General features: G+C 36.8%; 1 pseudogene; it reads right to left on the reverse strand.

Annotated features, from left to right (window-relative positions):
* Positions 1–10,576: 10,576 nt before the first annotated feature.
* Positions 10,577–12,074, reverse strand: LOC114492015 (annotated as a pseudogene).
* Positions 12,075–12,790: the final 716 nt, after the last annotated feature.

The raw sequence follows: 12,790 nt of genomic DNA on the forward strand, positions 1-12,790 counted from the left end.
AACATTTAGCAAGAATGACATTTAGAACTGCCCCATATTGAGACCTTTGTCCTAACAAGTTCATATGGATTAATGTATGTGAAATTGTTATAAAAACTAGAAATTGCCAAATGCATGTTTCATAACTGTCTAATTTTATCTCTAGAAATATGCTGATTCCCCCATGATACACCATTTTTATAAATTTCTTTACAATGTAGTGAATCCTTTGATCATTAAGTATTTTTATCACTTTATGTCACTAAAATATCATGTGTACAGGTAGAGCTATATACATATCCTGTGAGCCAGCAATATTTAAAGATTTGGTTCTAATTTTCTCTTCCCACATAATTGTCAAATACCTGAGGTCCCCTCTGTTTCAGGATCCCTGCAAGAACAACTGTTTTTACAGTCAACAAAGTTGCATGCCAACACTTACTGCTGGTTTGAAGGGCAAGTGCCTCTGGATAGTTCACCTTCTATGGACTCTACCAGGTGACAGAAGGCCCTATCTCCACACTACTCAGACAACTCATAGAGAATGACACCATACAACTGGCTTTGCTTTGACTACCAAAATTAAAGAAACATTTGTGGGGTTTTTGTGCAGCTGGAATAATTTTTTTAATAATATTTTTTTCTGATGATGAAATGTCCATGGTGGAAAATTAGAAAATAGAGATAAACAGAAAATAAAATAAAAATGACCTCTAACCACAATCTCTTTTAACATTTTGATGTAAATTGTCCCCATTTCCCTATTGATGTAAGAATTATCCAAACCTGGAGAGAATTAAAAAAAATTGTTGATTGAGTTTTAGAGGGGGAGTGCATCAATTTGTTGTTCTGATAGGGGCCTTAAGACTTGGAAAATTTTAGCTTAAGGTAAAAAGCTGTAAGTCTAGCAAGTAATGTTATGTATGTTAAGCTTTTGTTTCAGAAACTGTAGATAAGGCCCATCCTGGCTCCTGGGAAAAGCAGCCAACCTTCTGGGGCACTGGCTAGAGATTACTGCCTGAGGACAAGTTGGAGGCATCCGGGCCTTTTGTATGACCACCTCCCCCCCACGTTGGGAACAGCTAACTGCTGAGAACAGGAATGCTGCAGCTCCATTCACCTAATCCTCCCTGAATTTCAAAGCCCGCACTGCACCTTGTGTGTCCTCCCCCACCCCCTTATAAAGGATCTGGCCAGGAAAGAGAAGGAAAGATGGTTTGTTAGAGTATGAACCCGCCATCTTCTCATATTGCCGCCATCTGAATAAAATGCCCATAAAAGATTCAATCACTGTCATTGCTTATTGGATTTGGTAGTGACAGGCAGCCCAAATGCCGGTGTCTTTTCTGGTTATAGTTCCACTTATTTAGGTGTTCATTTGTTGATTCTTTTAAAAATATATTTTATTGATTATTCTATAACATTGTCCCATATTTTTTCTCCCTTCTATTCCCCTCCATCCTGCACTCCCCACCCACCAGCATTCCCTCCCCTCAGTTCATGTGTGTGGGTTGTACATTTAAGTTGTTTGACTTCTCCATTTCTTATAGTATTCTTAACCACTCCCTGTCTATTTTATACCTATAATTTATACTTCTTATTCTCTGTACCTTGTCTCCCATTTTTTCCCCCTGTCTCCCCACTGATAACCATCCATGTGATCTCTATTTCTGTGTTTTTGTTCCTATTCTAGTTGTTTGCATAGTTTTTTTTAACATCAGCTGATGATAGTTGAGAGTTTGGTTTCATATTTTTTATCATCTTCTTTTTCTTAGACCACTCCTTTTAACATTTCATATAATAAAGGCTTAGTGATGATGAACTCCTTTAAATTGGCCTTATCTGAGAAGCACTTTATCTGCCCTTCCATTCTAAATGATAGCTTTGCTGGATAGAGTATTCTTGGATGTAAGTCCTTGCCTTTCATGACTTTGAATACTTCTAACCAGCCCCTTCTTGCCTGCAAAGTTTCTTTTGAGAAACCAGCTGATAGTCTTATGGGAACTCCTCTGTAGGTAACTGTCTCCTTTCCTCTTGCTGCTTTTCAGATTCTCTCCTTATCTTTCATCTTGGGCAATATAATTATGATGTGCCTTGGTGTGTGCTTTCTTGGGTCCAACTTCTTTGAGACTCTCTGAGCTTCCTGGATTTGCTTGACGGACATTCCCTTTGTCAGATTAGGGAAGTTCTCCTTCATTACTTTTTCAAATAAGTTTTCAATTTCTTGGTCTTCCTCTTCTCTTTCTGGCACCCCTATGATTCAGATGTTGGAATGTTTAAAGTTGTCCTGGATGTTCCTAAACCTCTCCTCATTTTTTTGAATTCTTGTTTCTTCGTTGTGCACTGGTTAAATGTTTATTTCTTCCTTCTGTTCCAAGTTGTTGAGTCCCCTTTTCCTTCTCTTCACTGTTGGTTCCCTGTATATTTTCCTTTTTACAGCCTTCACTTCTTTCTCTATTTTGTAACCATACTCAACCATTTCTGTGAGCATCCTCATTACCAGTGTTTTGAACTCTGCATTGATAGGTTGGCTATCTCTTCATCACTTAATTGTATTTTTTTCTGGAGTTTTGATCTGTTCTTTCATTTGGGCCAAATTTTTTTTTTGTCTCAGTGTGCCTGTTAGTTTGTAAGGGGTAGAGGCTTGGATATTCACCAGGGTGGGGCAAAACTTTTACATTTAAAAGTAAGAAATTTATTAAATATGAATAAAGAAAATTATGATTTTGTGCATAGGTACTTTTCTGAAGATATATGGTACCAGTTACCTAATTTTTTGGTAATAGTTATGAGGTGACTGCTAGGTTTTAGGGAAATATCTTCTTGATATTTGAATAACATTTAATCTCTGAGTGACAGAGGTCCCACCAAACCTGATACTGACAGCTAATAGTATTTGATAACACTACCAAGTCTAGTGACTCCAAATCTGTTAACATTGGCAAATGAATATCTGACATATTGCTGTATTGTCTTTTCTATATTCCCATATTTTATGGGCAATTATTGGCTTCATCAATTGAAGACTGGGTAGCAGATTTGATTCTTATCCTATAACTAGTAGTGAAGAAGATATATATACACTCATAGCTCCTGAAGACAGATAAAAATAAGTTTCACTAGATCTGACATTGTTTTAATTACATGGAATTTAAGATGCTTCACATAGTAAAGTAAATGATTCTCCTATTTTTGAAGAGTTGGGTAGATACTTTATGCTACTATATTGCAAACTAAAATGTGAGAGGAACTGAACCACAATGTAACTTTCTTGCAGTTATGACTATGTATTTCCCTTTGATAATAACAACAAACATAAACTTTTTAAAATTTATGCAGGAATCTGTTGACATAGTGGTCACTCAACAGTGGCAATGTAGTAATGCAAACAGTAGAAAAATAATGATAACCCAGTAAATTCCCATTTAACTAGAGAAACTGGGAAGTTTATTTTTGTTTTTCATTGTCTTCCAAATACAGTTTTCTGCCTTTTCCCCCCATGCCTCCCATCCACCCCAGCCCTCCCCACTTCCCTCCCCATTTCCAACCCCTCTTATTGTCCATATGTCCTTTATAATTGCTCCTGTAAACCTTTTGCCCTTTCACCTCTTTATCCCCTGCCCTTTCCTTTCTGATCACTGTCAGCCTGTTCTCAATTTCAATGTCTTTGGCTATACTTTGCTTGCTTGTTCATTTTATTGATTAGGTTCCTGTTAATGATGAGATCATATGGTATTTGTCTTTCATCGCCTGGCTTATTTCACTTAGCACAATGCTCTCCAGTTCTATCCATACTGTTGCAAAGGGTAGGAGCTCCTTCTTTTTTCTGCTGTGTGGAATTTCATTGTGTAAATGTACTATGGTTTTTTGATCCATTCATTTACTGATGGGCACTTGAGTTGCTTCCAACACTTGGCTATTGTAAATTGTGCTGCTATGAACATTGGGGTGCATAGGTTCTTTTGGATTGGTGTTTCAGGGTTCTTAGGATATAATGCTAGCAGTGGAATCACTGGGTCAAAAGGCATTTCCATTTTTAGTTTTCAGAGGAAATTCCATACTGTTTTCCATAGTGGTTGCACAAGTCTGCAATCCCACCAACAGTGCACTAGGGTTCCCTTTTCTCCTCACCTTCTCCAACATTTGTTATTTGTTGCTTTGTGATGGCCATTCTGACTGGTGTGAAGTGGTATCTCATTGTGGTTTTAATTTGCATCTCTCTGATGGCTAGCAATACTGAGTATCCTTTCATATGTCTCTGGACCCTCTGTTTGTCCTCCTTGGAGAAGTGTCTGCTCAGGTCCTTTGCCCATTTTTTAAAATTCATTTAATATTTTGGTTAATTACTGAAGTAGGTGTTTGCCAAATACTTACCTGTTGCTTTATGATTGCTTCCTGTTAGGTTGGGGGTGTAGCATAGAGGGAAGGTGTTGGAAAGAAACACAAGAAATGGCCCCTTCATTAAGGAGCTAACAAACCAGTAAGGAGAACACATTCACATGTGTGAAACAGGTACTAGAATAGAACAGTACCCACTTGCTAAGCAACAAGGTAGGAAATGAATACAATGACAGGACTTTGGATAGGGGAAAGGGCTATAAGGCACTGGAGCTGTGAGGAAAGCTTCATAATGAAGGTGACTGGGTTGGTAGCATGGGCAGCATTTATACATAGGAAGTGAGAAGGATGGAGGGGTTCCATGCGAGGGAATGAGCCAGAGGAGATTATGAGTGGGCTTAATGTGGGGTTTGCTGAGATGACTATGTGAAAAGAAAAGGAAGCTGGGCAGGAAAAGATGATGGAAACTCAAGTAATGGTAAAGGATTGTTCTAACAAGAGCAGGACAAGGTACTATGTTCAAAGATATGACAAATTAGCCTGAGGCTGACTGTTCAGCTTGAATTCAGCAGATGTAGCCTGGGTTGTCTAGTCCTGGGACATAGCACTGAGAGGAGTCCAGATGGCAGGTAAGTCTTTGAGTAAGTAATCTGGCTACAGCAAAGTTTCAGTCCACAGATGAGTTCAGAGTGTATGGGTTACAAGACAAGTTCTAGGGCAGTGCTGTCCAATAGAAATGTATAGTATGAACCACATATGAAATTTTAAATTTTCTCATATTTTTCTCACATTTTTTTATCCTCACCCAAGGACATTTTTCATTTATTTTAGCGAGAGAGGAAGGGGTGGGGTTTGGGGTGAGGAGAGAGACAGACAGACAGACATTGATGAGAGAGAAACATTGATCCCATATGTGCTCCTACTGGGGATCAATCCACACCTTTTGGTGTATTGAGATGATGCTCCAACCCACTTAGCCACACCAGCCAGGGCAGGTGGCCACATTTTTAAGAAAAGTAAAAATGAACAGGTGACATTAATTTTTATATTTTACTTAAATCTCTATATCGAAAACATTATTATTTTAATATGTCATTAAGATTAAAAAGTATCAATGAAGTATTTTATACAATTTTGAAATTGTGTGCATTTTCATTACTGATAGCATATCTCAATTGTACTAATTACACATTGTAAGCACCAACAGTCACATGTGGTTAGTGGCTACCATATTGGATTGTACAGCTCCAGGGCGTTAGATCCCTAGCCATGGATACTAGTAAGAGTTAGGAAGTAGTATGAGTATTATGCAGGAAAATTAGAGAAATGAAACTATGTCTTTGGATTCAGTCAAAGCTTGTTTTATGGGAAAGCAGAGGAGAGAGAAGTTAAGGAAATAAATGCTTTAAGTAGATGGTTCCACAAATTCTTAGGGCTAATACATGGCCAGCAGACACTAATTGCTGTCAAAAGACCTCATTCCAAGCTCTTCTAAATAGTTATCCAGTGGCTGCCGACAACCAGGGGTGGAGATCAGGGATAGGCCTGGGCTTTACTGGTGAGTTAATGAAACTCTCTGAAATAAGGGTCTGCACTGGGGTGTGAATGAGAGGGAAATACCTAAGGTTGTTTGGGTAGTTTGAGGGAGGGAAGACCATGAATGAGACTGTTTCTCCTGAAGCATAAATAAATAAAGATGTAGACAAGAGAGGCAAAGTGCACTTAATCATGAGATAGGACCTCATCATGTGGGAGGACTCCACCATGAGATAGGTCTTTATCATGTGAGAGGATCCTGCCATGAGACAGGACCTTCCCATGTAAAAGAACTCACCACAAGATAAGACCTTACCATGGGGGAGGTCTTCACCATGTAAAAGGACCTCCCCACGTGGATTCCACCATGAGAAAGTATCTTATCATGTAGGAGGATACCACCATGAGATAGTAGCTCATCATGTGGGAGGACTCCATCTGAGAAAGAACTCCACCAAATGGGAGAACCCCTCATGTGACAGACTTTCCATGTGGAAGGATCCATGAAGTTAAAAAAATTACCCACAGAATAGGAGAAAATATTTGCAAATTATATATCTGATAAGTGACTTGTGTCCAGAATATATATGTGATTCTTGCAACTCAATAATGTAAAGATAAACAACACCGTTAAAAAGCATACAAAGGATATAAATAGACATTTTCCAAAAAGGATATATAAATGCCCCATGAGCATATGAAAAGATATTGAACATCATTAGTCACCAGAGAAATGGAAGTAAAAATCATGAGATGCCATTTCACACCCACTGGATGGCTATAGTCAAAGACAGGCAATAACAAGTATGGTAAGGATGTGGAGAAACTGGAACCCCCATTCACTGCAGGTGAGGCAGTAAAATAATGCAGCCATATTGGAAAACAGTATTGTCACTCCTTGGAAATGTTCGAGTTACTATATGACCCACAGTACCATTCTTTAGGTATCTACCCACCCAGAGAAATGAAAATCTATGTCTACACTAAAAGTTCTACAGAAATTCTCACAACAGAATTACTCACAATAATGAAAAAGTGAAACAAAAGAAATGCCTATCAACTAATGCATGGATAAACCAGTGTATATCCACACAATGGAATATTATTTGGTGACAAAAAGGAATGAAGTATTGATAAATTATGTAACATGGACAAATCTCAAAACATTATGCTGAGTGAAAGACACCAGTTACAACAGACCACATATTGTAGGATATCATTTATGTAAGATGTTTACAAAAGGCAAATCCATAGACACAAAATAGATTAGTGGTTGCTAGGCCTGGAGGAGAGAGGAAGGGAGGATGGCTGTTGATGGGTACAAAGTTTCCTTTGGGGATGATGAAAGGGTTCTAAAATTAGATTTGGTGATGATTGAACAATTCTCCAAATATAGTAAAAATTATGCACACTTTAAAAGGCTGAACCCGGCAGTATGTAAATTATATGTTAATAAGCTGTCACAAAAAATGAACAGAGCTCTGGAGACATGTGGGATAATATTAAGTGGTTTGACATATATGTATGTATGTGAACTTCCAGAAAGGTAGGTGGGTAACAGAAGAAATAATGGCTAAAATCTTCCCAAATTTAATGAAAACTATAAACCATGGACCACAAAGCTCAAAGAATCTCAAGCAAAATAAACACATATATTTGAACCACAAACTGATGTATACCAAATTTCTGAAAACAAGTGATAAAGAGAAACATCTTAGAAGCAGCCAGAGGAGAGGGAAACACATTCCAGAGGACCATAGATAAAAATTATAGCAGACTGTTCATGAGATATGCAGGAAAGAAAAAAAATTGCCCCTGCATTTGCTAAAAGAAAGTCAACCTAGAATTCTATACCCAGTGAAAATATTCTTTAAAACAAAAGCAACTTTCCAGACAACAAAAATTAGACTTGTCATTTGAAGACTTGTACTATACAAAATGTTAAAGAAAGTTCTCCCTTTAAATGTTAAAGGAAGTTCTTCAAGCAAAGGAAAATGCTACCAGATGTGAAACTTAGATTTACACAAAGAAACAAAGATCACCAGGAGAGGTCAATATGTGGGTATATATAAAACAATTCTTGTATCCATTTATTAATTTTGTTAAATAGTAATTGTGCAAAGCAAGGCAACATATAAAATAAAACAAAGGAACAATGTTTTTTAACAATATGCTTTATTACATCTGAAGTCATATATATTCATTACTTAATTAGTAAAGTACAAGAGTGTGCAAAAATCTCATTTGGTACGAATTAATTTTAAGAGTGTTCAGATACTTCACTACAGGTTTTACACAATGAAAGTTGTACTGAATAATAAATTAGATTGTTTTAGTTATAATTTTCTCCAAAGTTGAAAAAAGTAGAGATTGCATGTTATGCCATAAATTGTACGTGTATGTTTTAGTTTATAAGTGAGTACTTAAAAACCTTAATGCTAAACCTATCTTGATTTGTACCACTAAGCATTACTTTAATCCTAATTCTCATACATTCACCCTAACAGTAACCAAAATGTTACACTCAGGCTCACCCTCACCTTAAGCCTTACACTAACACTGCATTACACCGAACCCTTAAACTCATCTTAACTCAAATTCTAAAATAACTGTTACCCTAATCTACATTCTAAATTTTACTCTTACCCTAGACCTAAACTTAACACATCTTCATTCTTAACCTTACCCTTATCTTAATCGTAACGCCCAACCTTAGCCTCACCCTCACCTTAACTATAACTCTAACCTAATCGTAAATGTAATTCTATATAGAACCCAAGTCAAACCTTAATCCTAAATTTAACATTCACCATCACCTTCCCCATAAGTTAATGCATTCTTATTTTAACACTAAAATTCACTGTCATGCTGAAACTCACCCTCTGCCTCACACTCACCTGCACATTAACATTCACATGCAGCCACATCCTAACTCAACCCCAACACTAACCATAAACCTAATTGTAACCTATTCTAATATTAACACTAAATTAAATCTGTAACCTAATCCTAATATTAACACTGACCCTACCCCTAAAGCTAACCATTACAAACCATCTTCCAGTCACCCTAATCTTAACATTCATACTCATTGTTTACCTCACTTTTACCTTCACATTAATCTAGCACTAACACTAACCCTAATTTAAACCCTAAACTTCAAGTAAAACCTAATAATTCTCATTCTTGCCCTAACCCTAACTATAATCCTTACCAAACTCTAATATTATCTCCAACTCTAACCCTAAGTTTAACTTCATCTTCATCATAAGACAAGTTTTAACCATAACATGAACCTAATCCTAAACTAACCTTAAAAAATATACCTAAATCTAATTCTAAGTATAACCCTAACACTGCCCTGACCAGTGTGGCAAAAGAACAATATCTTATGGTGTTCATAACATATATGTTCACAAAAGTAAAATGTATGACAAGTTCTCAAAACATGAGTGGAAACATACAAGTGTAATTGTAAGAAATTATACTGAGATACTAGAATACATGTGATCATATATTATTTGAATACAGGTTGGATAAAGGGCCTGCTGTAAATTTTTGAGCATCCAATTAATAATTAAAACAAAGAGAAGTAACTCATAAACCTGTAATTAAAACAGAATGAGATCTTAAAAAAAACCCAGAGGATGATAGGAAACAAAGAAATAAAAACAAAGATTTGGAATAAATAGAAAACAAGTAGCAAAATGATAGATTTAAACCCAAACCTACCTAGAGGTAATAGAAGATTTTTTAGGACACAAAAAAGACAATAGCTATAAGATACTAATAAGTTAGACTTTTACCAAATTAAACCTTATGCCCTTCAAAAGATACTGCTCAATACACATATGCACATACAAAACAACAACAACAACAACAACAACAACAGCCAAGCCAAGCTACCACCTAGGAGAAAATATTCATAAAGCACATATCTGACAAAGGAGTTGTATTTAGAATATATGGTTATGGGTGGTTATAAAGAAGTATCACAACTCAGTAAGACAAACAACCCAAGTAAATTGGGCAAACAATTTGAATAGATACTTTACAAGATAAGATAGATTAATAGCCATGCCAAAACATGTACAAAAATATATCAGCATCATTAGTCGTCAGGGAAACTCAAAGTAAAACCACAGCAAAACAGTACTACATACTCACTAGAATGGTGAAAAAACAATGACAATACTAAGTACTAATAAGGACAGAGAGCAACTACAACTCTCATACCTTACTGCTCAGAATGTAAAATGGTAACAGAGTTGTGTAAAAGTTTGGTTGTTTGTTATGAACTTAAACATACACTTACCATATCACCTGGCAATCTTACCCCTAGAAATTTAAACACATATCCACACAAAGATTTGTACATGGATGTTTATAATGACTTTATTTATAATAGACAAAAACTAGAAACAACCTAAATGTCCATCAACATTTGTGGTAATGTAAACATCCATCAACATTTGTGGTAATGTAAACAAACTGTGGCATATCAATACCTTGGAAAACTATTCAGCAATAAACACTAATAAACTACTGATATGTGCAACAAAACAGATAAATCTCAAAACATTATGCTTAGCAAAAGAAGCCTACAAAAAGAGTTTTATACATACTGCATGATTACATTCTTATGAAACCTTAGGAAAGACAAATGTAATCCATAAGTGACAGAAAACAAGTCAGGGGTTGCCTGGGGTCAGATAATTTTTTTTGAAACAACCAATTTATTCAAATTCTCCAAAACTTATACTCAGTATGTTGTTTCTAAAATGTATGTCACCCTTTATAGAAAGGTTTTATTATTTCATCTTTCCTTTATCATTTTTCATCTTTTATTTATAGCTCTCCAGTAGAAGCCAGAGTCTTGAGTTGCCCAGTTAGGAGACTCTGACCTACCATTCTGATTGCTTTTTCTCAATATGTATGGCCATCATCTGGTTTCTAAATGAAAGGCTTTTGGTCTGTTCAATCCCTCACTGGTAGGGTAAGACTGCACTGCTACCCATAACTACATGACCTAATTTGGAACCAATCTTGGCATCCAGTCTTGTATTAGTAATCAAATTTACCATCAACCTTTCAGATCCTGGAGTTGTGTTCAGTTCATCTGCCAACATGTTATGCTGATACATTGGTGGATGTGACAGAAAGTCTCAAATATGAAGAGACGGGTATTTTCAATGAAATCCTCAGGACAAGCCCCTAGGAAGAAGCCATTTACAAGCAGATTCACATTCCCTCTGCTTTTTCTGAGCCCCATCAAAGTCAAAGTTAACATGTAAGCATTCCACAGGCTCTGTAGTTGGGTATTGGTATGTGTATGACTCCCACTGAGCAACTTTGACTGGATCTTTTAGCACCTGCTGGCATTTTTAACATCTTTGTCAGTTATGACTGCTGTAGTCCAATAATGAAGAATACGTGGACACATCATCCAAATTGCATTAAGGTACTGTGGCTGGTAAAGGAAGCGATCTTAAATGTCGTTGTGCAATGAGCCAGTTTGCTGCTGAAGAGACAGGAATGGAGCACTCATAGAATTATCTGGGGTCTGTTTTAACTGACTCAGGTCTTCCACCACTTCATCACAATTCTGTGTTCAGTTTCAGAGGCCAGCTTTCCCCACAGTGAGCTCAATGCATTTCTACATGTCCCTCGGACCAAACAACACTCTAAAGAACTAAAGACATTCTGCTGCTCCAGAGTAATGTCTACATTCATATTGGATTTTTGCATACCTATAGAGGGTATCTAAATGTGCTTGCCTAAAACCATGCTTGTCCACCAGGTAGTCAAACAGCATCTGACCATCCCGGGTTGATTGCATTTACCTTTGTAGTTTCTGCACCTTCAAGCATGTTCATAGTTGGCTGTTTATGCCTGAAGCTGTTTCAGTTGTACAACAACTGTGGTTATTTTTTCTCTTGAAGCCTGAGGAATATCATCAGAATAAAGGTTTTTGTGTATATCCATAGGAAAGTCTAACATGCTGGTATTACTAAAAAGATCCAATTTTCCTTGTAATAATTCTCTTTCATTATATATCCGTTTAGGGAGAGAAACTCAAGCAACGGAAAGACTAGATGCCAATACAAAAATGTTGCAATGAGAATAGTCAAGATATACTGTCATCTTGCCAAGGAAAAATAGAAGGAGGCTTGGGAATATTGATCCGGATGGGTACAAGGGAATTTGGGGGCTAATGAAAATGTTCTTTACCTTCTTTTTTTAAAAAGATTTTATTTATTTGTTTTTAGAGACAGGGGAAGGGAGGGTGAAAGAGAGGGAGAGAAACATCAATGTGAGAGAGATATATCTATCAGTTGCCTCTCATAGGCCCTCAAACTGGAACCTGGCCTACAACCCAGGAATGTGCCCTGATGGGGAATTGAACCAGCAATCTTTGGTTCAGAGGCTGGCACTCAATTCACTGAGCTGTGCCAGGTAGGGCAAAAATGTTTTTTATCTTGACTATAGTGGCGGTGGTTACTGATATATTAAATTCTTGAACTCATCAAAATGTTTTGATAGTTAAAATAGAAATTTATATTATGTAAACTATACCTCATTAAAACTGATTCTTAAAAAAAATGGAAGGGAAATAAAAGGTGTTGTCCTAACCGGTGTTGCTGGGTTGGGCATCATCCCGCAGAGGGAAGCCTCTGTGGTTCAATTCATGGTCAGGGCACACGCCTGGGTTGTGGGTTTGGTCCCAGGCAGTGATCAATGTTTCTCTCCCTTTCTCCTTGCCTTCTCCTTTCTCTAAAAATGTGTATTTTCTTAAAAGAGGCATTACCAATATGATCAGGTTTAAATATTTTCTTAGTTAAAATCAAATCAAATCAAATTTTAGTTCTTCTTAAGGTTGTTCTGGCTATCTTGACTGAACTGGAACGGCCAAAAATGTCAACTTCATATCTCCAAA

The sequence above is a fragment of the Phyllostomus discolor genome, chromosome 1 (genome assembly GCF_004126475.2).
Source record: "Phyllostomus discolor isolate MPI-MPIP mPhyDis1 chromosome 1, mPhyDis1.pri.v3, whole genome shotgun sequence".
Taxonomy (NCBI): Eukaryota; Metazoa; Chordata; class Mammalia; order Chiroptera; family Phyllostomidae; genus Phyllostomus; species Phyllostomus discolor.